This window comes from Schistocerca americana, chromosome 5, assembly GCF_021461395.2.
Source record: "Schistocerca americana isolate TAMUIC-IGC-003095 chromosome 5, iqSchAmer2.1, whole genome shotgun sequence".
NCBI lineage: Eukaryota > Metazoa > Arthropoda > Insecta > Orthoptera > Acrididae > Schistocerca > Schistocerca americana.
Window position 1 is genome coordinate 610,912,457 of NC_060123.1, and position 25,374 is coordinate 610,937,830.

A 25,374-nucleotide genomic window follows, 5' to 3' on the forward strand; every position below is an offset into this window, starting at 1 on the left:
ATCAAAAGGGGGATGTGAGCGCTACAGTAAGTGGGTCGTTTTTCATCGGATATTAGCTACTGGTATCTGAGAAACGATTCCATGTGGTAACTGCAGCACCCTCAGAAACATTGGGAAAAGAGGCATGGAGCCTGTAATTTCCAATCACGACTCAATTTGTGAGCTCCATCATCAAAAGGAGGATGTGAGAGCTACAGTAAGTGGGTCGTTTTTCATCGGATATTAGCTACTTGTATCTGGGAAACGGTTCCATGTGGCAACCGCAACCCTGTCAGTCACTTTGAGAAAAGGGTCCTGGAGCCTGTAATTTTCAATCACGACGCAATTTGTGTGCTCCATCATCAAAAGGAGGATGTGAGCGCTACAGTAAGTGGGTCGTTTTTCATCGGATATTAGCTGCATTTGTCTGACAAACGATTCCATGTGGCAACTGCAGCACTCTCAGAATCTTTGGGAAAAGAGGCATTGAGCCTGTAATTTTCAATCACGACGCAATTTGTGTGCTCCATCATTAGAAGGAGGGTATCAGAGCTACAGTAAGGTCACAGATGTGCATCGGATACGAGCTACTGGTCCCTGAGAAGTGGTTCCATGTGGTAACCGCAGCCCTGTCAGTCACTTTGAGAAAAGGGTCCTGGAGCCTGTAATTTTCAATCACCACGCAATTTGTGTGCTCCATCATCAAAAGGAGGATGTGAGCGCTACAGTAAGTTGGCTGTTTTTCATCGGATATAAAGCTACTGGTGTATTAGAAACGGTTCCATGTGGCAACTGCAGCACTCTCAGAATCTTTGGGAAAAGAGGCATAGAGCCTGTAGTTTTCAATCACGACGCAATTTGTGTGCTCCATCATCAGAAGGAGGGTATCAGAGCTACAGTAAGGTCACAGTTGTGCATCGGATACGAGCTACTGGTCCCTGAAAAGTGGTTCCATGTGGCAACCGCAGCCCTGTCAGTCACTTTGAGAAAAGGGTCCTGGAGCCTGTAATTTTCAATCACGACGCAATTTGTGTGCTCCATCATCAAAAGGGGGATGTGAGCGCTACAGTAAGTGGGTCGTTTTTCATCGGATATTAGCTACTGGTATCTGAGAAGCGATTCCATGTGGTAACTGCAGCACCCTCAGAAACATTGGGAAAAGAGGCATGGAGCCTGTAATATCCAATCACGACTCAATTTGTGAGCTCCATCATCAAAAGGAGGATGTGAGAGCTACAGTAAGTGGGTCGTTTTTCATCGGATATTAGCTACTTGTATCTGGGAAACGGTTCCATGTGGCAACCGCAACCCTGTCAGTCACTTTGAGAAAAGGGTCCTGGAGCCTGTAATTTTCAATCACGACGCAATTTGTGTACTTCATCATCAAAAGGAGGATGTGAGCGCTACAGTAAGTTGGCTGTTTTTCATCGGATATAAGCTACTGGTGTATTAGAAACGGTTCCATGTGGCAACTGCAGCACTCTCAGAATCTTTGGGAAAAGAGGCATAGAGCCTGTAGGTTTCAATCACGACGCAATTTGTGTGCTCCATCATCAAAAGGAGGGTATCAGAGCTACAGTAAGGTCACAGTTGTGCATCGGATACGAGCTACTGGTCCCTGAGAAGTGGTTCCATGTGGCAACTGCAGCACTCTCAGAAACATTGGGAAAAGAGGCATGGAGCCTGTAATTTTCAATCACGACGCAATTTGTGAGCTCCATCATCAAAAGGAGGATGTGAGAGCTACAGTAAGTGGGTTGTTTTTCATCGGATATTAGCTACTTGTGTCTGGGAAACGGTTCCATGTGGCAACCGCAACCCTGTCAGTCACTTTGAGAAAAAGGTCCTGGAGCCTGTAATTTTCAATCACGACGCAATTTGTGTACTTCATCATCAAAAGGAGGATGTGAGCGCTACAGTAAGTTGGCTGTATTTCATCGGACATAAGCTACTGGTGTATTAGAAACGGTTCCATGTGGCAACTGCAGCACTCTCAGAATCTTTGGGAAAAGAGGCATAGAGCCTGTAGTTTTCAATCACGACGCAATTTGTGTGCTGCATCATCAGAAGGAGGGTATCAGAGCTACAGTAAGGTCACAGTTGTGCAACGGATACGAGCTACTGGTCCCTGAAAAGTGGTTCCATGTGGCAACCGCAGCCCTGTCAGTCACTTTGAGAAAAGGGTCCTGGAGCCTGTAATTTTCAATCACGACGCAATTTGTGTGCTCCATCATGAAAAGGAGGATGTGAGAGCTACAGTAAGTGGGTTGTTTTTCATCGGATATTAGCTACTTGTGTCTGGGAAACGGTTCCATGTGGCAACCGCAACCCTGTCAGTCACTTTGAGAAAAAGGTCCTGGAGCCTGTAATTTTCAATCACGACGCAATTTGTGTACTTCATCATCAAAAGGAGGATGTGAGCGCTACAGTAAGTTGGCTGTATTTCATCGGACATAAGCTACTGGTGTATTAGAAACGGTTCCATGTGGCAACTGCAGCACTCTCAGAATCTTTGGGAAAAGAGGCATAGAGCCTGTAATTTTCAATCACGACGCAATTTGTGTACATCATCATCAAAAGGAGGATGTGAGCGTTACAGTAAGTTGGCTGTTTTTCATCGGAGATAAGCTACTGGTGTATTAGAAACGGTTCCATGTGGCAACTGCAGCACTCTCAGAATCTTTGGGAAAAGAGGCATTGAGCCTGTAATTTCCAATCACGACTCAATTTGCGTGCTCCATCGTCAAAAGGAGGATGTGAGAGCTACAGTAAGTGGGTTGTTTTTTATCGGATATTAGCTACTTGTGTCTGGGAAACGGTTCCATGTGGCAACCGCAACCCTGTCAGTCACTTTGAGAAAAGGGTGCTGGAGCCTGTAATTTTCAATCACGACGCAATTTGTGTACTTCATCATCAAAAGGAGGATGTGAGCGCTACAGTAAGTTAGCTGTTTTTCATCGCATATAAGCTACTGGTGTATTGGAAACGGTTCCATGTGGCAACTGCAGCACTCTCAGAATCTTTGGGAAAAGAGGCATTGAGCCCGTAATTTTCAATCACGACGCAATTTGTGTGCTCCATCATCAAAAGGAGGGTATCAGAGCTACAGTAAGGTCACAGTTGTGCATCGGATACGAGCTACTGGTCCCTGAAAAGTGGTTCCATGTGGCAACCGCAGCCCTGTCAGTCGCTTTGAGAAAAGGGTCCTGGAGCCTGTAATTTTCAATCACGACGCAATTTGTGTGCTCCATCATCAAAAGGATGTTGTGAGCGCTACAGTAAGTGGGTCGTTTTTCATCGGATATTAGCTACTTTTGTCTGAGAAACGATTCCATGTGGCAACTGCAACACTCTCAGAAACATTGGGAAAAGAGGCATGGAGCCTGTAATTTCCAATCACGACGCAATTTGTGTGCTCCATCATGAAAAGGAGGATGTGAGAGCTACAGTAAGTGGGTTGTTTTTCATCGGATATTAGCTACTTGTGTCTGGGAAACGGTTCCATGTGGCAACCGCAACCCTGTCAGTCACTTTGAGAAAAAGGTCCTGGAGCCTGTAATTTTCAATCACGACGCAATTTGTGTACTTCATCATCAAAAGGAGGATGTGAGCGCTACAGTAAAATGGCTGTTTTTCATCGGATATAAGCTACTGGTGTATTAGAAACGGTTCCATGTGGCAACTGCAGCACTCTCAGAATCTTTGAAAAAAGAGGCATAGAGCCTGTAATTTTCAATCACGACGCAATTTGTGTGCTCCATCATCAGAAGGAGGGTATCAGAGCTACAGTAAGGTCGCAGTTGTGCATCGGATACGAGCTACTGGTCTCTGAGAAGTGGTTCCATGTGGCAACCGCAGCCCTGTCAGTCACTTTGACAAAAGGGTCCTGGAGCCTGTAATTTTCAATCACGACGCAATTTGTGTGCGCCATCATCAAAAGGAGGATGTGAGCGCTACAGTAAGTGGGTCGTTTTTCATCGGATATTAGCTACTTGTGTCTGGGAAACGGTTCCATGTGGCAACAGCAACCCTATCAATCACTTTGAGAAAAGGGTCCTGGAGCCTGTAATTTTCAATCACGACGCAATTTGTGTGCGCCATCATCATAAGGAGGATGTGAGCGCTACAGTAAGTGAGTCGTTTTTCGTCGGATATTAGCTACTGGTGTCTGAGAAACGATTCCATGTGGCAACTGCAGCACCCTCAGAAACATTGGGAAAAGAGGCATGGAGCCTGTAATTTTCAATAACGACGCAATTTGTGTACTTCATCATCAAAAGGAGGATGTGAGCGCTACAGTAAGTTGGCTGTTTTTCATCGGATATAAGCTACTGGTGTATTAGAAACGGTTCCATGTGGCAACTGCAGCACTCTCAGAATCTTTGGGGAAAGAGGCATAGAGCCTGTAGTTTTCAATCACGACGCAATTTGTGTGCTCCATCATCAGAAGGAGGGTATCAGAGCTACAGTAAGGTCACAGTTGTGCATCGGATACGAGCTACTGGTCCCTGAAAAGTGGTTCCATGTGGCAACCGCAGCCCTGTCAGTCACTTTGAGAAAAGGGTCCTGGAGCCTGTAATTTTCAATCACGACGCAATTTGTGTGCTCCATCATCAAAAGGGGGATGTGAGCGCTACAGTAAGTGGGTCGTTTTTCATCGGATATTAGCTACTGGTATCTGAGAAACGATTCCATGTGGTAACTGCAGCACCCTCAGAAACATTGGGAAAAGAGGCATGGAGCCTGTAATTTCCAATCACGACTCAATTTGTGAGCTCCATCATCAAAAGGAGGATGTGAGAGCTACAGTAAGTGGGTCGTTTTTCATCGGATATTAGCTACTTGTATCTGGGAAACGGTTCCATGTGGCAACCGCAACCCTGTCAGTCACTTTGAGAAAAGGGTCCTGGAGCCTGTAATTTTCAATCACGACGCAATTTGTGTGCTCCATCATCAAAAGGAGGATGTGAGCGCTACAGTAAGTGGGTCGTTTTTCATCGGATATTAGCTGCATTTGTCTGACAAACGATTCCATGTGGCAACTGCAGCACTCTCAGAATCTTTGGGAAAAGAGGCATTGAGCCTGTAATTTTCAATCACGACGCAATTTGTGTGCTCCATCATTAGAAGGAGGGTATCAGAGCTACAGTAAGGTCACAGATGTGCATCGGATACGAGCTACTGGTCCCTGAGAAGTGGTTCCATGTGGTAACCGCAGCCCTGTCAGTCACTTTGAGAAAAGGGTCCTGGAGCCTGTAATTTTCAATCACCACGCAATTTGTGTGCTCCATCATCAAAAGGAGGATGTGAGCGCTACAGTAAGTTGGCTGTTTTTCATCGGATATAAAGCTACTGGTGTATTAGAAACGGTTCCATGTGGCAACTGCAGCACTCTCAGAATCTTTGGGAAAAGAGGCATAGAGCCTGTAGTTTTCAATCACGACGCAATTTGTGTGCTCCATCATCAGAAGGAGGGTATCAGAGCTACAGTAAGGTCACAGTTGTGCATCGGATACGAGCTACTGGTCCCTGAAAAGTGGTTCCATGTGGCAACCGCAGCCCTGTCAGTCACTTTGAGAAAAGGGTCCTGGAGCCTGTAATTTTCAATCACGACGCAATTTGTGTGCTCCATCATCAAAAGGGGGATGTGAGCGCTACAGTAAGTGGGTCGTTTTTCATCGGATATTAGCTACTGGTATCTGAGAAGCGATTCCATGTGGTAACTGCAGCACCCTCAGAAACATTGGGAAAAGAGGCATGGAGCCTGTAATATCCAATCACGACTCAATTTGTGAGCTCCATCATCAAAAGGAGGATGTGAGAGCTACAGTAAGTGGGTCGTTTTTCATCGGATATTAGCTACTTGTATCTGGGAAACGGTTCCATGTGGCAACCGCAACCCTGTCAGTCACTTTGAGAAAAGGGTCCTGGAGCCTGTAATTTTCAATCACGACGCAATTTGTGTACTTCATCATCAAAAGGAGGATGTGAGCGCTACAGTAAGTTGGCTGTTTTTCATCGGATATAAGCTACTGGTGTATTAGAAACGGTTCCATGTGGCAACTGCAGCACTCTCAGAATCTTTGGGAAAAGAGGCATAGAGCCTGTAGGTTTCAATCACGACGCAATTTGTGTGCTCCATCATCAAAAGGAGGGTATCAGAGCTACAGTAAGGTCACAGTTGTGCATCGGATACGAGCTACTGGTCCCTGAGAAGTGGTTCCATGTGGCAACTGCAGCACTCTCAGAAACATTGGGAAAAGAGGCATGGAGCCTGTAATTTTCAATCACGACGCAATTTGTGAGCTCCATCATCAAAAGGAGGATGTGAGAGCTACAGTAAGTGGGTTGTTTTTCATCGGATATTAGCTACTTGTGTCTGGGAAACGGTTCCATGTGGCAACCGCAACCCTGTCAGTCACTTTGAGAAAAAGGTCCTGGAGCCTGTAATTTTCAATCACGACGCAATTTGTGTACTTCATCATCAAAAGGAGGATGTGAGCGCTACAGTAAGTTGGCTGTATTTCATCGGACATAAGCTACTGGTGTATTAGAAACGGTTCCATGTGGCAACTGCAGCACTCTCAGAATCTTTGGGAAAAGAGGCATAGAGCCTGTAGTTTTCAATCACGACGCAATTTGTGTGCTGCATCATCAGAAGGAGGGTATCAGAGCTACAGTAAGGTCACAGTTGTGCAACGGATACGAGCTACTGGTCCCTGAAAAGTGGTTCCATGTGGCAACCGCAGCCCTGTCAGTCACTTTGAGAAAAGGGTCCTGGAGCCTGTAATTTTCAATCACGACGCAATTTGTGTGCTCCATCATGAAAAGGAGGATGTGAGAGCTACAGTAAGTGGGTTGTTTTTCATCGGATATTAGCTACTTGTGTCTGGGAAACGGTTCCATGTGGCAACCGCAACCCTGTCAGTCACTTTGAGAAAAAGGTCCTGGAGCCTGTAATTTTCAATCACGACGCAATTTGTGTACTTCATCATCAAAAGGAGGATGTGAGCGCTACAGTAAGTTGGCTGTATTTCATCGGACATAAGCTACTGGTGTATTAGAAACGGTTCCATGTGGCAACTGCAGCACTCTCAGAATCTTTGGGAAAAGAGGCATAGAGCCTGTAATTTTCAATCACGACGCAATTTGTGTACATCATCATCAAAAGGAGGATGTGAGCGTTACAGTAAGTTGGCTGTTTTTCATCGGAGATAAGCTACTGGTGTATTAGAAACGGTTCCATGTGGCAACTGCAGCACTCTCAGAATCTTTGGGAAAAGAGGCATTGAGCCTGTAATTTCCAATCACGACTCAATTTGCGTGCTCCATCGTCAAAAGGAGGATGTGAGAGCTACAGTAAGTGGGTTGTTTTTTATCGGATATTAGCTACTTGTGTCTGGGAAACGGTTCCATGTGGCAACCGCAACCCTGTCAGTCACTTTGAGAAAAGGGTGCTGGAGCCTGTAATTTTCAATCACGACGCAATTTGTGTACTTCATCATCAAAAGGAGGATGTGAGCGCTACAGTAAGTTAGCTGTTTTTCATCGCATATAAGCTACTGGTGTATTGGAAACGGTTCCATGTGGCAACTGCAGCACTCTCAGAATCTTTGGGAAAAGAGGCATTGAGCCCGTAATTTTCAATCACGACGCAATTTGTGTGCTCCATCATCAAAAGGAGGGTATCAGAGCTACAGTAAGGTCACAGTTGTGCATCGGATACGAGCTACTGGTCCCTGAAAAGTGGTTCCATGTGGCAACCGCAGCCCTGTCAGTCGCTTTGAGAAAAGGGTCCTGGAGCCTGTAATTTTCAATCACGACGCAATTTGTGTGCTCCATCATCAAAAGGATGTTGTGAGCGCTACAGTAAGTGGGTCGTTTTTCATCGGATATTAGCTACTTTTGTCTGAGAAACGATTCCATGTGGCAACTGCAACACTCTCAGAAACATTGGGAAAAGAGGCATGGAGCCTGTAATTTCCAATCACGACGCAATTTGTGTGCTCCATCATGAAAAGGAGGATGTGAGAGCTACAGTAAGTGGGTTGTTTTTCATCGGATATTAGCTACTTGTGTCTGGGAAACGGTTCCATGTGGCAACCGCAACCCTGTCAGTCACTTTGAGAAAAAGGTCCTGGAGCCTGTAATTTTCAATCACGACGCAATTTGTGTACTTCATCATCAAAAGGAGGATGTGAGTGCTACAGTAAGTTGGCTGTTTTTCATCGGATATAAGCTACTGGTGTATTAGAAACAGTTCCATGTGGCAACTGCAGCACTCCCAGAATCTTTGGGAAAAGAGGCATTGAGCCTGTAATTTTCAATCACGACGCAATTTGTGCGCTCCATCATCAAAAGGAGGGTATCAGAGCTACAGTAAGGTCACAGTTGTGCATCGGATACGAGCTACTGGTCCCTGAAAAGTGGTTCCATGTGGCAACCGCAGCCCTGTCAGTCACTTAGAGAAAAGGGTCCTATAGCCTGTAATTTTCAATCACGACGCAATTTGTGTACTTCATCATCAAAAAGGGGATGTGAGCGCTACAGTAAGTTGGCTGTTTTTCATCGCATATAAGCTACTGGTGTATTAGAAACGGTTCCATGTGGCAACTGCAGCACTCTCAGAATCTTTGGGAAAAGAGGCATTGAGCCTGTAATTTTCAATCACGACGCAATTTGTGTGCTCCATCATCAGAAGAAGGGTATCAGAGCTACAGTAAGGTCGCAGTTGTGCGTCGGATACGAGCTACTGGTCTCCGAGAAGTGATTCCATGTGGCAACCGCAGCCCTGTCAGTCACTTTGAGAAAAGGGTCCTGGAGCCTGTAATTTTCAATCACGACGCAATTTGTGTACTTCATCATCAAAAGGAGGATGTGAGCGCTACAGTAACTTGGCTGTTTTTCATCGGATATAAGCTACTGGTGTATTAGGAACGGTTCCATGTGGCAACTGCAGCACTCTCAGAATCTTTGGGAAAAGAGGCATTGAGCCTGTGATTTTCAATCTCGACGCAATTTGTGCGCTCCATCATCAAAAGGAGGATGTGAGAGCTACAGTAAGTGGGTTGTTTTTCATCGGATATTAGCTACTTGTGTCTGGGAAACGGTTCCATGTGACAACCGCAGCCTTGGCAGACACTTTGAGAAAAGGGTCCTGTAGCCTGTAATTTTCAATCACGACGCAATTTGTGTACTTCATCATCAAAAGGGGGATGTGAGCGCTACAGTAAGTTGGCTGTTTTTCATCGCATATAAGCTACTGGTGTATTAGAAACGGTTCCATGTGGCAACTGCAGCACTCTCAGAATCTTTGGGAAAAGAGGCATTGAGCCTGTAATTTTCAATCGCGACGCAATTTGTGTGCTCCGTCATCAAAAGGAGGGTATCAGAGCTACAGTAAGGTCACAGTTGTGCATCGGATACGAGCTACTGGTCCCTGAAAAGTGGTTCCATGTGGCAACCGCAGCCCTGTCAGTCACTTTGAGAAAAGGGCCCTGGAGCCTGTAATTTTCAATCACGACGCAATTTGTGTACTTCATCATCAAAAGGAGGATGTGAGCGCTACAGTAACTTGGCTGTTTTTCATCGGATATAAGCTACTGGTGTATTAGAAACGGTTCCATGTGGCACCTGCAGCACTCTCAGAATTTTTGGGAAAATAGGCATTGAGCCTGTAATTTTCAATCACGACGCAATTTGTGTGCTCCATCATCAAATGGAGGGTATCAGAGCTACAGTAAGGTCACAGTTGTGCATCGGATACGAGCTACTGGTCCCTGAGAAGTGGTTCCATGTGGCAATTGCAGCACTCTCAGAAACATTGGGAAAAGAGGCATGGAGCCTGTAATTTTCAATCACGACGCAATTTGCGAGCTCCATCATCAAAAGGAGGATGTGAGAGCTACAGTAAGAGGGTTGTTTTTCATCGGATATTAGCTACTTGTGTCTGGGAAACGGTTCCATGTGGCAACCGCAGCCCTGTCAGTCACTTTGAGAAAAGGGTCTTGGAGCCTGTAATTGTCAATCACGACGCAATTTGTGTACTTCATCATCAAAAGGGTAATGTGAGCGCTACAGTAAGTTGGCTGTTTTTCATCGTATATAAGCTACTGGTGTATAAGAAACGGTTCCATGTGGCAACTGCAGCACTCTCAGAATCTTTGGGAAAAGAGGCATTGAGCCTGTAATTTTCAATCACGACGCAATTTGTATGCTCCATCATCAAAAGGAGGGTATCAGAGCTACAGTAAGGTCACAGTTGTGCATCGGATACGAGCTACTGGTCCCTGAAAAGTGGTTCCATGTGGCAACCGCAGCCCTGTCAGTCACTTTGAGAATAGGGTCCTGGAGCCTGTAATTTTCAATCACGACGCAATTTGTGTGCTCAATCATCAAAAGGAGGATGTGAGCGCTACAGTAAGGGGGTCGTTTTTCATCGGATATTAGCTACTTTTGTCTGAGAAACGATTCCATGTGGCAACTGCAGCACTCTCAGAAACATTGGGAAAAGATGCATGGAGCCTGTAATTTCCAATCACGACGCAATTTGTGTGCTCCATCATCAGAAGAAGGGTATCAGAGCTACAGTAAGGTCGCAGTTGTGCATCGGATACGAGCTACTGGTCTCTGAGAAATGGTTCCATGTGGCAACCGCAGCCCTGTCAGTCACTTTGAGAAAAATGTCCTGGAGCCTGTAATTTTCAATCACGACGCAATTTGTGTGCTCAATCATCACAAGGAGGATGTGAGCGCTACAGTAAGTGGGTCGTTTTTCATCGGATATTAGCTACCTTTGTCTGAGAAACGATTCCATGTGGCAACTGCAGCACTCTCAGAAACATTAGGAAAAGAGGAATGGAGCCTGTAATTTCCAATCACGACGCAATTTGTGTGTTCCATCATCAGAAGAAGGGTATCAGAGCTACAGTAAGGTCGCAGTTGTGCATCGGATACGAGCTACTGGTCTCTGAGAAATGGTTCCATGTAGCAACCGCAGCCCTGTCAGTCACTTTGAGAAAAGGGTCCTGGAGCCTGTAATTTTCAATCACGACGCAATTTGTGTGCTCCATCATCAAAAGGAGGATGTGAGAGCTACAGGAAGTGGTTTGTTTTTCATCGGATATTAGCTACTTGTGTCTGGGAAACGCTTCCATGTGGCAACCGCAGCCCTGTCAGTCACTTTGAGAAAAGGGTCCTGGAGCCTGTAATTTTCAATCACGACGCAATTTGTGTACTTCATCATCAAAAGGAGGATGTGAGCGCTACAGTAAGTTGGCTGTTTTTCATCGCATATAAGCTACTGGTGTATTAGAAACGGTTCCATGTGACAACTGCAGCACTCTCAGAATCTTTGGGAAAAGAGGCATTGAGCCTGTAATTTTCAATCACGACGCAATTTGTGTGCTCCATCATTAGAAGGAGGGTATCAGAGCTACAGTAAGGTCACAGATGTGCATCGGATACGAGCTACTGGTCCCTGAGAAGTGGTTCCATGTGCCAACGGCAGCCCTGTCAGTCACTTTGAGAAAAGGGTCCTGGAGCCTGTAATTTTCAATCACGACGCAAGTTGTGTGATCTATCATCAAAAGGAGGATGTGAGCGCTACAGTAAGTGGGTCGTTTTTCGTCGGATATTAGCTACTTTTGTCTGAGAAACGATTCCATGTGCCAACTGCAGCACTCTCAGAAACATTGGGAAAAAAGGCATGGAGCCTGTAGTTTCCAATTACGGTGCAATTTGTGTGCTCCATCATCAAAAGGAGGATGTGAGAGCTACAGTAAGTGGGTTGTTTTTCATCGGATATTAGCTACTTGTGTCTGGGAAACGGTTCCATGTGGCAACCGCAACCCTGTCAGTCACTTTGAGAAAGGGGTCCTGGAGCCTGTAATTTTCAATCACGACGCAATTTGTGCACTTCATCATCAAAAGGAGTATGTGAGCGCTACAGTAAGTTGGCTGTTTTTCATCGCATATAAGCTACTGGTGTATTAGAAACGGTTCCATGTGGCAACTGCAGCACTCTCAGAATCTTTGGGAAAAGAGGCATTGAGCTTGTAATATTCAATCACGACGCAATTTGTGTGCTCCATCATTAGAAGGAGGGTATCAGAGCTACAGTAAGGTCACAGATGTGCATCGGATACCAACTACTGGTCCCTGAGAAGTGGTTCCATGTGGCAACCGCAGCCCTGTCAGTCACTTTGAGATAAGGGTCCTGGAGCCTGTAATTTTCAATCACGACGCAATTTGTGTGCTCCATCATGAAAAGGAGGATGTGAGCGCTACAGTAAGTGAGTCGCTTTTCATCGGATATTAGCTACCTTTGTCTGAGAAACGATTCCATGTGGCAACTGCAGCACTCTCAGAAACATTGGGAAAAGAGGCATGGAGCTTGTAATTTCCAATCACGACGCAATTTGTGTGCTCCATCATCAAAAGGAGGATGTGAAAGCTACAGTAAGTGGGTTGTTTTTCATCGGATATTAGCTACTTGTGTCTGCGAAACGGTTCCATGTGGCAACCGCAACCCTGTGAGTCACTTTGAGAAAAGGGACCTGGAGCCTGTAATTTTCATTCACGACGCAATTTGTGTACTTCATCATCAAAAGGAGGATGTGAGCGCTACAGTAAGTCGGCCGTTTTTCATCGGATATAAGTTACTGGTGTATTAGAAACGGTTCCATGTGGCAACTGCAGCACTCTCAGAAGCTTTGGGAAAACAGGCATAGTGCCTGTATTTTTCAATCACGACGCAATTTGTGTGCTTTATCATCAAAAGGAGGGTATCAGAGCTACAGTAAGGTCACAGTTGTGCATCGGATACGAGCTACTGGTCCCTGAAAAGTGGTTCCATGTGGCAACCACAGCCCTGTCAGTCACTTTGAGAAATAGGTCCTGGAGCCTGTAATTTTCAATCACGACGCAATTTGTGTGCTCCATCATCAAAAGGAGGATGTGAGCGCTACAGTAAGTGGGTCGTTTTTCATCGGATATTAGCTACTGGTGTCTGAGAAACGATTCCATGTGGCAACTGCAGCACTCTCAGAAACATTGGGAAAAGAGGCATGGAGCCTGTAATTTCCAATCACGGCGCAATTTGTGTGCTCCATCATCAAAAGGAGGATGTGAGAGCTACAGTAAGTGGGGTGTTTTTCATCGGATATTAGCTACTTGTGTCTGGGAAACGGTTCCATGTGGCAACTGCAACCCTGTCAGTCACTTTGAGAAAAGGGTCCTGGAGCCTGTAATTTTCAATCACGACGCAATTTGTGTGCGCCATCATCAAAAGGAGGATGTGAGCGCTACAGTAAGTGGGTCGTTTTTCTTCGGATATTAGCTACTGGTGTCTGAGAAACGATTCCATGTGGCAACTGCAGCACCCTCAGAAACATTGGGAAAAGAGGCATGGAGCCTGTAATTTCCAATCACGATTCAATTTGTGAGCTCCATCATCAATAGGAGGATGTGAGAGCTACAGTAAGTGGGTTGTTTTTCATCGGATATTAGCTACTTGTGTCTGGGAAACGGTTCCATGTGGCAACCGCAACCCTGTCAGTCAGTTTGAGAAAAGGGTCCTGGAGCCTGTAATTTTCAATCACGACGCAATTTGTGTACTTCATCATCAAAAGGAGGATGTGAGCGCTACAGTAAGTTGGCAGTTTTTCATCAGATATAAGCTACTGGTGTATTAGAAACGGTTCCATGTGGCAACTGCAGCACTCTAAGAATCATTGGGAAAAGAGGGCTAGAGCCTGTAGTTTTCAATCACGACGCAATTTGTGTGCTCCATCATCAAAAGGAAGATGTGAGCGCTACAGTAAGTGGGTCGTTTTTCATCGGATATTAGCTACTGGTGTCTGAGAAACGATTCCATGTGGCAACTGCAGCACTCTCAGAAGCATTGGGAAAAGAGGCATGGAGCCTGTAATTTCCAATCACGAAGCAATTTGTGTTCTCCATTATCAAAAGGAGGATGTGAGAGCTACAGTAAGTGGGTTGTTTTTCATCGGATATTAGCTGCTTTTGTCTGGGAAACGGTTCCATGTGGCAACCGCATGCCTGTCAGTCACTTTGAGAAAAGGGTCCTGGAGAGTGTAATTTTCAATCACGACGCAATTTGTGTGCTCCATCATCAAAGGGAGGATGTGAGCGCTACAGTAAGTGGGTCGTTTTTCATCGGATATTAGCTACTGGTGTCTGAGAAACGATTCCATGTGGCAACTGCAGCTCTCTCAGAAACATTGGGAAAAGAGGCATGGAGCCTGTAATTTCCAATCACGACGCAATATGTGTGCTCCATTATCAAAAGGAGGATGTGAGAGCTACAGTAAGTGGGTTGTTTTTCATCGGATATTAGCTGCTTGTGTCTGGGAAACGGTTCCATGTTGCAACTGCAACCCTGTCAGTCAGTTTGAGAAAAGGGTCCTGGAGCCTGTAATTATCAATCACGACGCAATTTGTGTACTTCATCATCGAAAGGAGGATGTGAGCGCTACAGTAAGTTGGCAGTTTTTCATCAGATATAAGCTACTGGTGTATTAGAAACGGTTCCATGTGGCAACTGCAGCACTCTCAGAATCTTTGGGAAAAGAGGGCTAGAGCCTGTAGTTTTCAATCACGAGCAATTTGTGTGCTCCATCATCAGAAGGAGGGTATCAGAGCTACAGTAAGGTCACAGTTGTGCATCGGATACGAGCTACTGGTCCCTGAAAAGTGGTTCCATGTGGCAACCACAGCCCTGTCAGTCACTTTGAGAAAAGGGTCCTGGAGCCTGTAATTTTCAATCACGACGCAATTTGTGTGCTCCATCATCAAAAGGAGGATGTGAGAGCTACAGTAAGTGGGTTGTTTTTCATCGGATATTAGCTACTTGTGTCTGGGAAACGGTTCCATGTGGCAACCGCAACCCTGTCAGTCACTTTGAGAAAGGGGTCCTGGAGCCTGTAATTTTCAATCACGACGCAATTTGTGCACTTCATCATCAAAAGGAGGATGTGAGCGCTACAGTAAGTTGGCTGTTTTTCATCGCATATAAGCTACTGGTGTATTAGAAACGGTTCCATGTGGCAACTGCAGCACTCTCAGAATCTTTGGGAAAAGAGGCATTGAGCTTGTAATATTCAATCACGACGCAATTTGTGTGCTCCATCATTAGAAGGAGGGTATCAGAGCTACAGTAAGGTCACAGATGTGCATCGGATACCAACTACTGGTCCCTGAGAAGTGGTTCCATGTGGCAACCGCAGCCCTGTCAGTCACTTTGAGATAAGGGTCCTGGAGCCTGTAATTTTCAATCACGACGCAATTTGTGTGCTCCATCATGAAAAGGAGGATGTGAGCGCTACAGTAAGTGAGTCGCTTTTCATCGGATATTAGCTACCTTTGTCTGAGAAACGATTCCATGTGGCAACTGCAGCACTCTCAGAAACATTGGGAAAAGAGGCATGGAGCTTGTAATTTCCAATCACGACGCAATTTGTGTGCTCCATCATCAAAAGGAGGATGTGAAAGCTACAGTAAGTGGGTTGTTTTTCATCGGATATTAGCTACTTGTGTCTGCGAAACGGTTCCATGTGGCAACCGCAACCCTGTGAGTCACTTTGAGAAAAGGGACCTGGAGCCTGTAATTTTCATTCACGACGCAATTTGTGTACTTCATCATCAAAAGGAGGATGTGAGCGCTACAGTAAGTCGGCCGTTTTTCATCGGATATAAGTTACTGGTGTATTAGAAACGGTTCCATGTGGCAACTGCAGCACTCTCAGAAGCTTTGGGAAAACAGGCATAGTGCCTGTATTTTTCAATCACGACGCAATTTGTGTGCTTTATCATCAAAAGGAGGGTATCAGAGCTACAGTAAGGTCACAGTTGTGCATCGGATACGAGCTACTGGTCCCTGAAAAGTGGTTCCATATGGCAACCACAGCCCTGTCAGTCACTTTGAGAAATAGGTCCTGGAGCCTGTAATTTTCAATCACGACGCAATTTGTGTGCTCCATCATCAAAAGGAGGATGTGAGCGCTACAGTAAGTGGGTCGTTTTTCATCGGATATTAGCTACTGGTGTCTGAGAAACGATTCCATGTGGCAACTGCAGCACTCTCAGAAACATTGGGAAAAGAGGCATGGAGCCTGTAATTTCCAATCACGGCGCAATTTGTGTGCTCCATCATCAAAAGGAGGATGTGAGAGCTACAGTAAGTGGGGTGTTTTTCATCGGATATTAGCTACTTGTGTCTGGGAAACGGTTCCATGTGGCAACTGCAACCCTGTCAGTCACTTTGAGAAAAGGGTCCTGGAGCCTGTAATTTTCAATCACGACGCAATTTGTGTGCGCCATCATCAAAAGGAGGATGTGAGCGCTACAGTAAGTGGGTCGTTTTTCTTCGGATATTAGCTACTATTGTCTGAGAAACGATTCCATGTGGCAACTGCAGCACCCTCAGAAACATTGGGAAAAGAGGCATGGAGCCTGTAATTTCCAATCACGATTCAATTTGTGAGCTCCATCATCAATAGGAGGATGTGAGAGCTACAGTAAGTGGGTTGTTTTTCATCGGATATTAGCTACTTGTGTCTGGGAAACGGTTCCATGTGGCAACCGCAACCCTGTCAGTCAGTTTGAGAAAAGGGTAATGGAGCCTGTAATTTTCAATCACGACGCAATTTGTGTACTTCATCATCAAAAGGAGGATGTGAGCGCTACAGTAAGTTGGCAGTTTTTCATCAGATATAAGCTACTGGTGTATTAGAAACGGTTCCATGTGGCAACTGCAGCACTCTAAGAATCATTGGGAAAAGAGGGCTAGAGCCTGTAGTTTTCAATCACGACGCAATTTGTGTGCTCCATCATCAAAAGGAAGATGTGAGCGCTACAGTAAGTGGGTCGTTTTTCATCGGATATTAGCTACTGGTGTCTGAGAAACGATTCCATGTGGCAACTGCAGCACTCTCAGAAGCATTGGGAAAAGAGGCATGGAGCCTGTAATTTCCAATCACGAAGCAATTTGTGTTCTCCATTATCAAAAGGAGGATGTGAGAGCTACAGTAAGTGGGTTGTTTTTCATCGGATATTAGCTGCTTTTGTCTGGGAAACGGTTCCATGTGGCAACCGCATGCCTGTCAGTCACTTTGAGAAAAGGGTCCTGGAGAGTGTAATTTTCAATCACGACGCAATTTGTGTGCTCCATCATCAAAGGGAGGATGTGAGCGCTACAGTAAGTGGGTCGTTTTTCATCGGATATTAGCTACTGGTGTCTGAGAAACGATTCCATGTGGCAACTGCAGCTCTCTCAGAAACATTGGGAAAAGAGGCATGGAGCCTGTAATTTCCAATCACGACGCAATATGTGTGCTCCATTATCAAAAGGAGGATGTGAGAGCTACAGTAAGTGGGTTGTTTTTCATCGGATATTAGCTGCTTGTGTCTGGGAAACGGTTCCATGTTGCAACTGCAACCCTGTCAGTCAGTTTGAGAAAAGGGTCCTGGAGCCTGTAATTATCAATCACGACGCAATTTGTGTACTTCATCATCGAAAGGAGGATGTGAGCGCTACAGTAAGTTGGCAGTTTTTCATCAGATATAAGCTACTGGTGTATTAGAAACGGTTCCATGTGGCAACTGCAGCACTCTCAGAATCTTTGGGAAAAGAGGGCTAGAGCCTGTAGTTTTCAATCACGAGCAATTTGTGTGCTCCATCATCAGAAGGAGGGTATCAGAGCTACAGTAAGGTCACAGTTGTGCATCGGATACGAGCTACTGGTCCCTGAAAAGTGGTTCCATGTGGCAACCACAGCCCTGTCAGTCACTTTGAGAAAAGGGTCCTGGAGCCTGTAATTTTCAATCACGACGCAATTTGTGTGGTCCATCATCAAAAGGAGGATGTGAGCGCTACAGTAAGTGGGTCGTTTTTCATCGGATATTAGCTACTGGTTTCTGAGAAACGATTCCATGTGGCAACTGCAGCACTCTCAGAAACATTGGGAAAAGAGGCATGGAGCCTGTAATTTCCAATCACGACTCAATTTGTGAGCTCCATCATGAAAAGGAGGATGTAAGAGCTACAGTAAGTGGGTTGTTTTTCATCGGATATTAGCTACTTGTGTCGGGGAAACGGTTCCATGTGTCAAAGGCAACCCTGTCATTCACTTTGAGAAAAGGGTCCTGGAGCCTGTAATTTTCAATCACGACACAATTTGTGTGCTCCATCATCAAAAGGAGGATGTGAGCGCTACAGTAAGTGGGTTGTTTTTCATCGGATATTAGCTACTTGTGTCTGCGAAACGGTTCCATGTGGCAACCGCAACCCTGTGAGTCACTTTGAGAAAAGGGACCTGGAGCCTGTAATTTTCATTCACGACGCAATTTGTGTACTTCATCATCAAAAGGAGGATGTGAGCGCTACAGTAAGTCGGCCGTTTTTCATCGGATATAAGTTACTGGTGTATTAGAAACGGTTCCATGTGGCAACTGCAGCACTCTCAGAAGCTTTGGGAAAACAGGCATAGTGCCTGTATTTTTCAATCACGACGCAATTTGTGTGCTTTATCATCAAAAGGAGGGTATCAGAGCTACAGTAAGGTCACAGTTGTGCATCGGATACGAGCTACTGGTCCCTGAAAAGTGGTTCCATGTGGCAACCACAGCCCTGTCAGTCACTTTGAGAAATAGGTCCTGGAGCCTGTAATTTTCAATCACGACGCAATTTGTGTGCTCCATCATCAAAAGGAGGATGTGAGCGCTACAGTAAGTGGGTCGTTTTTCATCGGATATTAGCTACTGGTGTCTGAGAAACGATTCCATGTGGCAACTGCAGCACTCTCAGAAACATTGGGAAAAGAGGCATGGAGCCTGTAATTTCCAATCACGGCGCAATTTGTGTGCTCCATCATCAAAAGGAGGATGTGAGAGCTACAGTAAGTGGGGTGTTTTTCATCGGATATTAGCTACTTGTGTCTGGGAAACGGTTCCATGTGGCAACCGCAACCCTGTCAGTCACTTTGAGAAAAGGGTCCTGGAGCCTGTAATTTTCAATCACGACGCAATTTGTGTGCTCCATCATCAAAAGGAGGATGTGAGCGCTACAGTAAGTGGGTCGTTTTTCTTCGGATATTAGCTACTGGTGTCTGAGAAACGATTCCATGTGGCAACTGCAGCACCCTCAGAAACATTGGGAAAAGAGGCATGGAGCCTGTAATTTCCAATCACGATTCAATTTGTGAGCTCCATCATCAATAGGAGGATGTGAGAGCTACAGTAAGTGGGTTGTTTTTCATCGGATATTAGCTACTTGTGTCTGGGAAACGGTTCCATGTGGCAACCGCAACCCTGTCAGTCAGTTTGAGAAAAGGGTCCTGGAGCCTGTAATTTTCAATCACGACGCAATTTGTGTACTTCATCATCAAAAGGAGGATGTGAGCGCTACAGTAAGTTGGCAGTTTTTCATCAGATATAAGCTACTGGTGTATTAGAAACGGTTCCATGTGGCAACTGCAGCACTCTCAGAATCATTGGGAAAAGAGGGCTAGAGCCTGTAGTTTTCAATCACGACGCAATTTGTGTGCTCCATCATCAAAAGGAAGATGTGAGCGCTACAGTAAGTGGGTCGTTTTTCATCGGATATTAGCTACTGGTGTCTGAGAAACGATTCCATGTGGCAACTGCAGCACTCTCAGAAGCATTGGGAAAAGAGGCATGGAGCCTGTAATTTCCAATCACGAAGCAATTTGTGTTCTCCATTATCAAAAGGAGGATGTGAGAGCTACAGTAAGTGGGTTGTTTTCCATCGGATATTAGCTGCTTTTGTCTGGGAAACGGTTCCATGTGGCAACCGCATGCCTGTCAGTCACTTTGAGAAAAGGGTCCTGGAGAGTGTAATTTTCAATCACGACGCAATTTGTGTGCTCCATCATCAAAGGGAGGATGTGAGCGCTACAGTAAGTGGGTCGTTTTTCATCGGATATTAGCTACTGGTGTCTGAGAAACGATTCCATGTGGCAACTGCAGCTCTCTCAGAAACATTGGGAAAAGAGGCATGGAGCCTGTAATTTCCAATCACGACGCAATATGTGTGCTCCATTATCAAAAGGAGGATGTGAGAGCTACAGTAAGTGGGTTGTTTTTCATCGGATATTAGCTGCTTGTGTCTGGGAAACGGTTCCATGTTGCAACTGCAACCCTGTCAGTCAGTTTGAGAAAAGGGTCCTGGAGCCTGTAATTATCAATCACGACGCAATTTGTGTACTTCATCATCGAAAGGAGGATGTGAGCGCTACAGTAAGTTGGCAGTTTTTCATCAGATATAAGCTACTGGTGTATTAGAAACGGTTCCATGTGGCAACTGCAGCACTCTCAGAATCTTTGGGAAAAGAGGGCTAGAGCCTGTAGTTTTCAATCACGAGCAATTTGTGTGCTCCATCATCAGAAGGAGGGTATCAGAGCTACAGTAAGGTCACAGTTGTGCATCGGATACGAGCTACTGGTCCCTGAAAAGTGGTTCCATGTGGCAACCGCAGCCCTGTCAGTCACTTTGAGAAAAGGGTCCTGGAGCCTGTAATTTTCAATCACGACGCAATTTGTGTGGTCCATCATCAAAAGGAGGATGTGAGCGCTACAGTAAGTGGGTCGTTTTTCATCGGATATTAGCTACTGGTTTTTGAGAAACGATTCCATGTGGCAACTGCAGCACTCTCAGAAACATTGGGAAAAGAGGCATGGAGCCTGTAATTTCCAATCACGACTCAATTTGTGAGCTCCATCATGAAAAGGAGGATGTAAGAGCTACAGTAAGTGGCTTGTTTTTCATCGGATATTAGCTACTTGTGTCTGGGAAACGGTTCCGTGTGGCAACCGCAACTCTGTCAGTCACTTTGAGAAAAGGGCCCTGGAGCCTGTAATTTTCAATCACGACGTAATTTGTGTACTTCATCATCAAAAGGAGGATGTGAGCGCTACAGTACGTTGGCTGTTTTTCATCGGATATAAGCTACTGGTGTATTAGAATCGGTTCCATGTGCCAACTGCAGCACTCTCAGAATCTTTGGGAAAAGAAGCATAGAGCCTGTAATTTTCAATCACGACGCAATTTGTGTGCTCCATCATTAGAAGGAGGGTATCAGAGCTACAGTAAGGTCACAGATGTGCATCGGATACGAGCTACTGGTCCCTGAGAAGTGGTTCCATGTGGCAACCGCAGCCCTGTCAGTCACTTTGAGAAAAGGGTCCTGGAGCCTGTAATTTTCAATCACGACGCAATTTGTGTACTTCATCATCAAGAGGAGGATGTGAGGGCTACAGTACGTTGGCTGTTTTTCATCGGATATAAGCTACTGGTGTATTAGAAACGGTTCCATGTGGCAACTGCAGAACTCTCAGAATCTTTGGGAAAAGAGGCATAGAGCCTGTAATTTTCAATCACGACTCAATTTGTGAGCTCCATCATCAAAAGGAGGATGTGAGAGCTACAGTAAGTGGGTTGTTTTTCGTCTGATATTAGCTACTTGTGTCTGGGAAACGGTTCCATGTGGCAACCGCAACCCTGTCAGTCAGTTTGAGAAAAGGGTCCTGGAGCCTGTAATTTTCAATCTCGACGCAATTTGTGTACTTCATCATCAAAAGGAGGATGTGAGCGCTACAGTAAGTGGGTCGTTTTTCATCGGATATTACCTACTGGTGTCTGAGAAACGATTCCATGTGGCAACTGCAGCACCGTCAGAAACATTGGGAAAAGAGGCATGGAGCCTGTAATTTCCAATCACGAATCAATTTGTGAGCTCCACCATCAAAAAGAGGATGTGAGAGTTACTGTAAGTGGGTTTCTTTTCGTCGGATATTAGCTACTTGTGTCTGGGAAACGGTTCCATGTGGCAACCGCAACCCTGTCAGTCAGTTTGAGAAAAGGGTCCTGGAGCCTGTAATTTTCAATCTCGACGCAATTTGTGTACTTCATCATCAAAAGGAGGATGTGAGCGCTACAGTAAGTGGGTCGTTTTTCATCGGATATTAGCTACTGGTGTCTGAGAAACGATTCCATGTTGCAACTGCAGCACCCTCAGAAACATTGGGAAAAGAGGCATGGAGCCTGTAATTTCCAATCACGACTCAATTTGTGACATCCATCATCAAAAGGAGGATGTGAGAGCTACAGTAAGTGGGTTGGTTTTCATCGGATATTGGCTACTTGTGTCTGGGAAACGGTTCCATGTGGCAACCGCAACCCTGTCAGACAGTCTGAGAAAAGGGTCCTGGAGCCTGTAATTTTCAATCACGACGCAATTTGTGTACTTCATCATCAAAAGGAGGATGTGAGCGCTACAGTAAGTTGGCAGTTTTTCATCAGATATAAGCTACTGGTGTATTAGAAACGGTTCCATGTGGCAACTGCAGCACTCTCAGAATCTTTGGGTAAAGAGGGCTAGAGCCTGTAATTTTCAATCACGACGCAATTTGTGTGCTCCATCATTAGAAGGAGGGTATCAGAGCTACAGTAAGGTCACAGATGTGCATCGGATAAGAGCTACTGGTCCGTGAGAAATGGTTCCATGTGGCAACCGCAGCCCTGTCAGTCACTTTGAGAAAAGGGTCCTGGAGCCTGTAATTTTCAATCACGACGCAATTTGTGTACTTCATCATAAAAAGGATGATGTGAGCGCTACAGTACGTTGGCTGTTTTTCATCGGATATAAGCTACTGGTGTATTAGAAACGGTTCCATGTGGCAACTGCAGCACTCTCAGAATCTTTGGGAAAAGAGGCATAGAGCCTGTAATTTTCAATCACGACTCAATTTGTGAGCTCCATCATCAAAAGGAGGATGTGAGAGCTACAGTAAGTGGGTTGTTTTTCATCGGATATTAGCTACTTGTGTCTGGGAAACGGTTCCATGTGGCAACCGCAACCCTGTCAGTCACTTTGAGAAAGGGGTCCTGGAGCCTGTAATTTTCAATCACGACGCAATTTGTGTGCTCCATCATCAAAGGGAGGATGTGAGCGCTACAGTAAGTGGGTCATTTTTCATCGGATATTAGCTACTTTTGTCTGAGAAACGATTTCATGTGGCAACTGCAGCACTCTCAGAATCATTGGGAAAAGAGGCATGGAGCCTGTAATTTTCAATCACGACGCAATTTGTGTACTTCAACATCAAAAGGAGGATGTGAGCGCTACAGTACGTTGGCTGTTTTTCATCGGTAATAAGCTACTGGTGTATTAGAAACGGTTCCATGTGGCAACTGCAGCACTCTCAGAATCTTTGGGAAAAGAGGGCTGGAGCCTGTAGTTTTCAATCACGATGCAAATTGTGTGCTCCATCAACAGAAGGAGGGTATCAGAGCTACAGTAAGGTCACAGTTGTGCATCGGATACGAGCTACTGGTCCCTGAAAAGTGGCTCCATGTGGCAACCGCAGCCCTGTCAGTCACTTTGAGAAAAGGGTCCTGGAGCCTGTAATTTTCAATCACGACACAATTTGTGTGCTCCATCATCAAAAGGAGGATGTGAGCGCTACAGTAAGTGGGTCGTTTTTCATCGGATATTAGCTACTGGTGTCTGAGAAACGATTCCATGTGGCAACTGCAGCACTCTCAGAAACATTGGGAAAAGAGGCATGGAGCCTGTAATTTCCAATCACGACTCAATTTGTGAGCTCCATCATCAAAAGGAGGATGTGAGAGCTACAGTAAGTGGCTTGTTTTTCATCGGATATTAGCTACTTGTGTCTGGGAAACGGTTCCGTGTGGCAACCGCAACCCTGTCAGTCACTTTGAGAAAAGGGACCTGGAGCCTGTAATGCTCAATCACGACGCAATTTGTGTACTTCATTATCAAAAGGAGGATGTGAGCGCTACAGTACGTTGGTTGTTTTTCATCGGATATAAGCTACTGGTGTATTAGAAACGGTTCCATGTGGCAACTGCAGCACTCTCAGAATCTTTGGGAAAAGAGGCATAGAGCCTGTAATTTTCAATCACGACGCAATTTGTGTGCTCCATCATTAGAAGGAGGGTATCAGAGCTACAGTATGGTCACAGATGTGCATCGGATACGAGCTACTGGTCCGTGAGAAGTGGTTCCATGTGGCAACCGCAGCCCTGTCAGTCACTTTGAGAAAAGGGTCCTGGAGCCTGTAATTTTCAATCACGACGCAATTTGTGTGCTCCATCATCAAAAGGAGGATGTGAGCGCTACAGTACGTTGGCTGTTTTTCATCGGATGTAAGCTACTGGTGTATTAGAAACGGTTCCATGTGGCAACTGCAGCACTCTCAGAATCTTTGGGAAAAGAGGCATAGAGCCTGTAAATTTCAATCACGACTCAATTTGTGAGATCCATCATAGAAAGGAGGATGTGAGAGCTACACTAAGTGGGTTGTTTTTCATCGGATATTAGCTACTTGTGTCTGGGAAACGGTTCCATGTGGCAACCGCAACTCTGTCAGTCACTTTGAGAAAAGGGTCCTGGAGCCTGTAATTTTCAATCACGACGCAATTTGTGTGCTCCATCATCAAAAGGAGGATGTGAGCGCTACAGTAAGTGGGTCATTTTTCATCGGATATTAGCTACTTTTGTCTGAGAAACGATTCCATGTGGCAACTGCAGCACTCTGAGAAACATTGGGAAAGGAGGCATGGAGCCTGTAATTTCCAATCACGACGCAATTTGTGTGCTCCATCATCAAAAGGAGGATGTGAGAGCCACAGTAAGTGGGTTGTTTTTCATCGGATATTAGCTACTTGTGTCTGGGAAACGGTTCCATGTGGCAACCGCAACCCTGTCAGTCACTTTGAAAAAAGGGTCCTGGAGCCTGTAATTTTCAATCACGACGCAATTTGTGTGCGCCATCATCAAAAGGAGGATGTGAGCGCTACAGTAAGTGAGTCGTTTTTCATCGGATATTAGCTACTGGTGTCTGAGAAACGATTCCATGTGGCAACTGCAGCACTCTCAGAAACATAGGGAAAGGAGGCATGGAGGCTGTAATTTCCAATCACGACGCAATTTGTGTGCTCCATCATCAAAAGGGGGATGTGAGAGCTACCCTAAGTGGGTTGTTTTTCATCGGATATTAGCTACTTGTGTCTGGGAAACGGTTCCATGTGGCAACCGCAACCCTGTCAGTCACTTTGAGAAAAGGGTCCTGGAGCCTGTAATTTTCAATCACGACGCCATTTGTGTGCTCCATCATCAAAAGGAGGATGTGAGCGCTACAGTAAGTGGGTCATTTTTCATCGGATATTAGCTACTTTTGTCTGAGAAACGATTTCATGTGGCAACTGCAGCACTCTCAGAATCATTGGGAAAAGAGGCATGGAGCCTGTAATTTTCAATCACGACGCAATTTGTGTACTTCATCATCAAAAGGAGGATGTGAGCGCTACAGTACGTTGGCTGTTTTTCA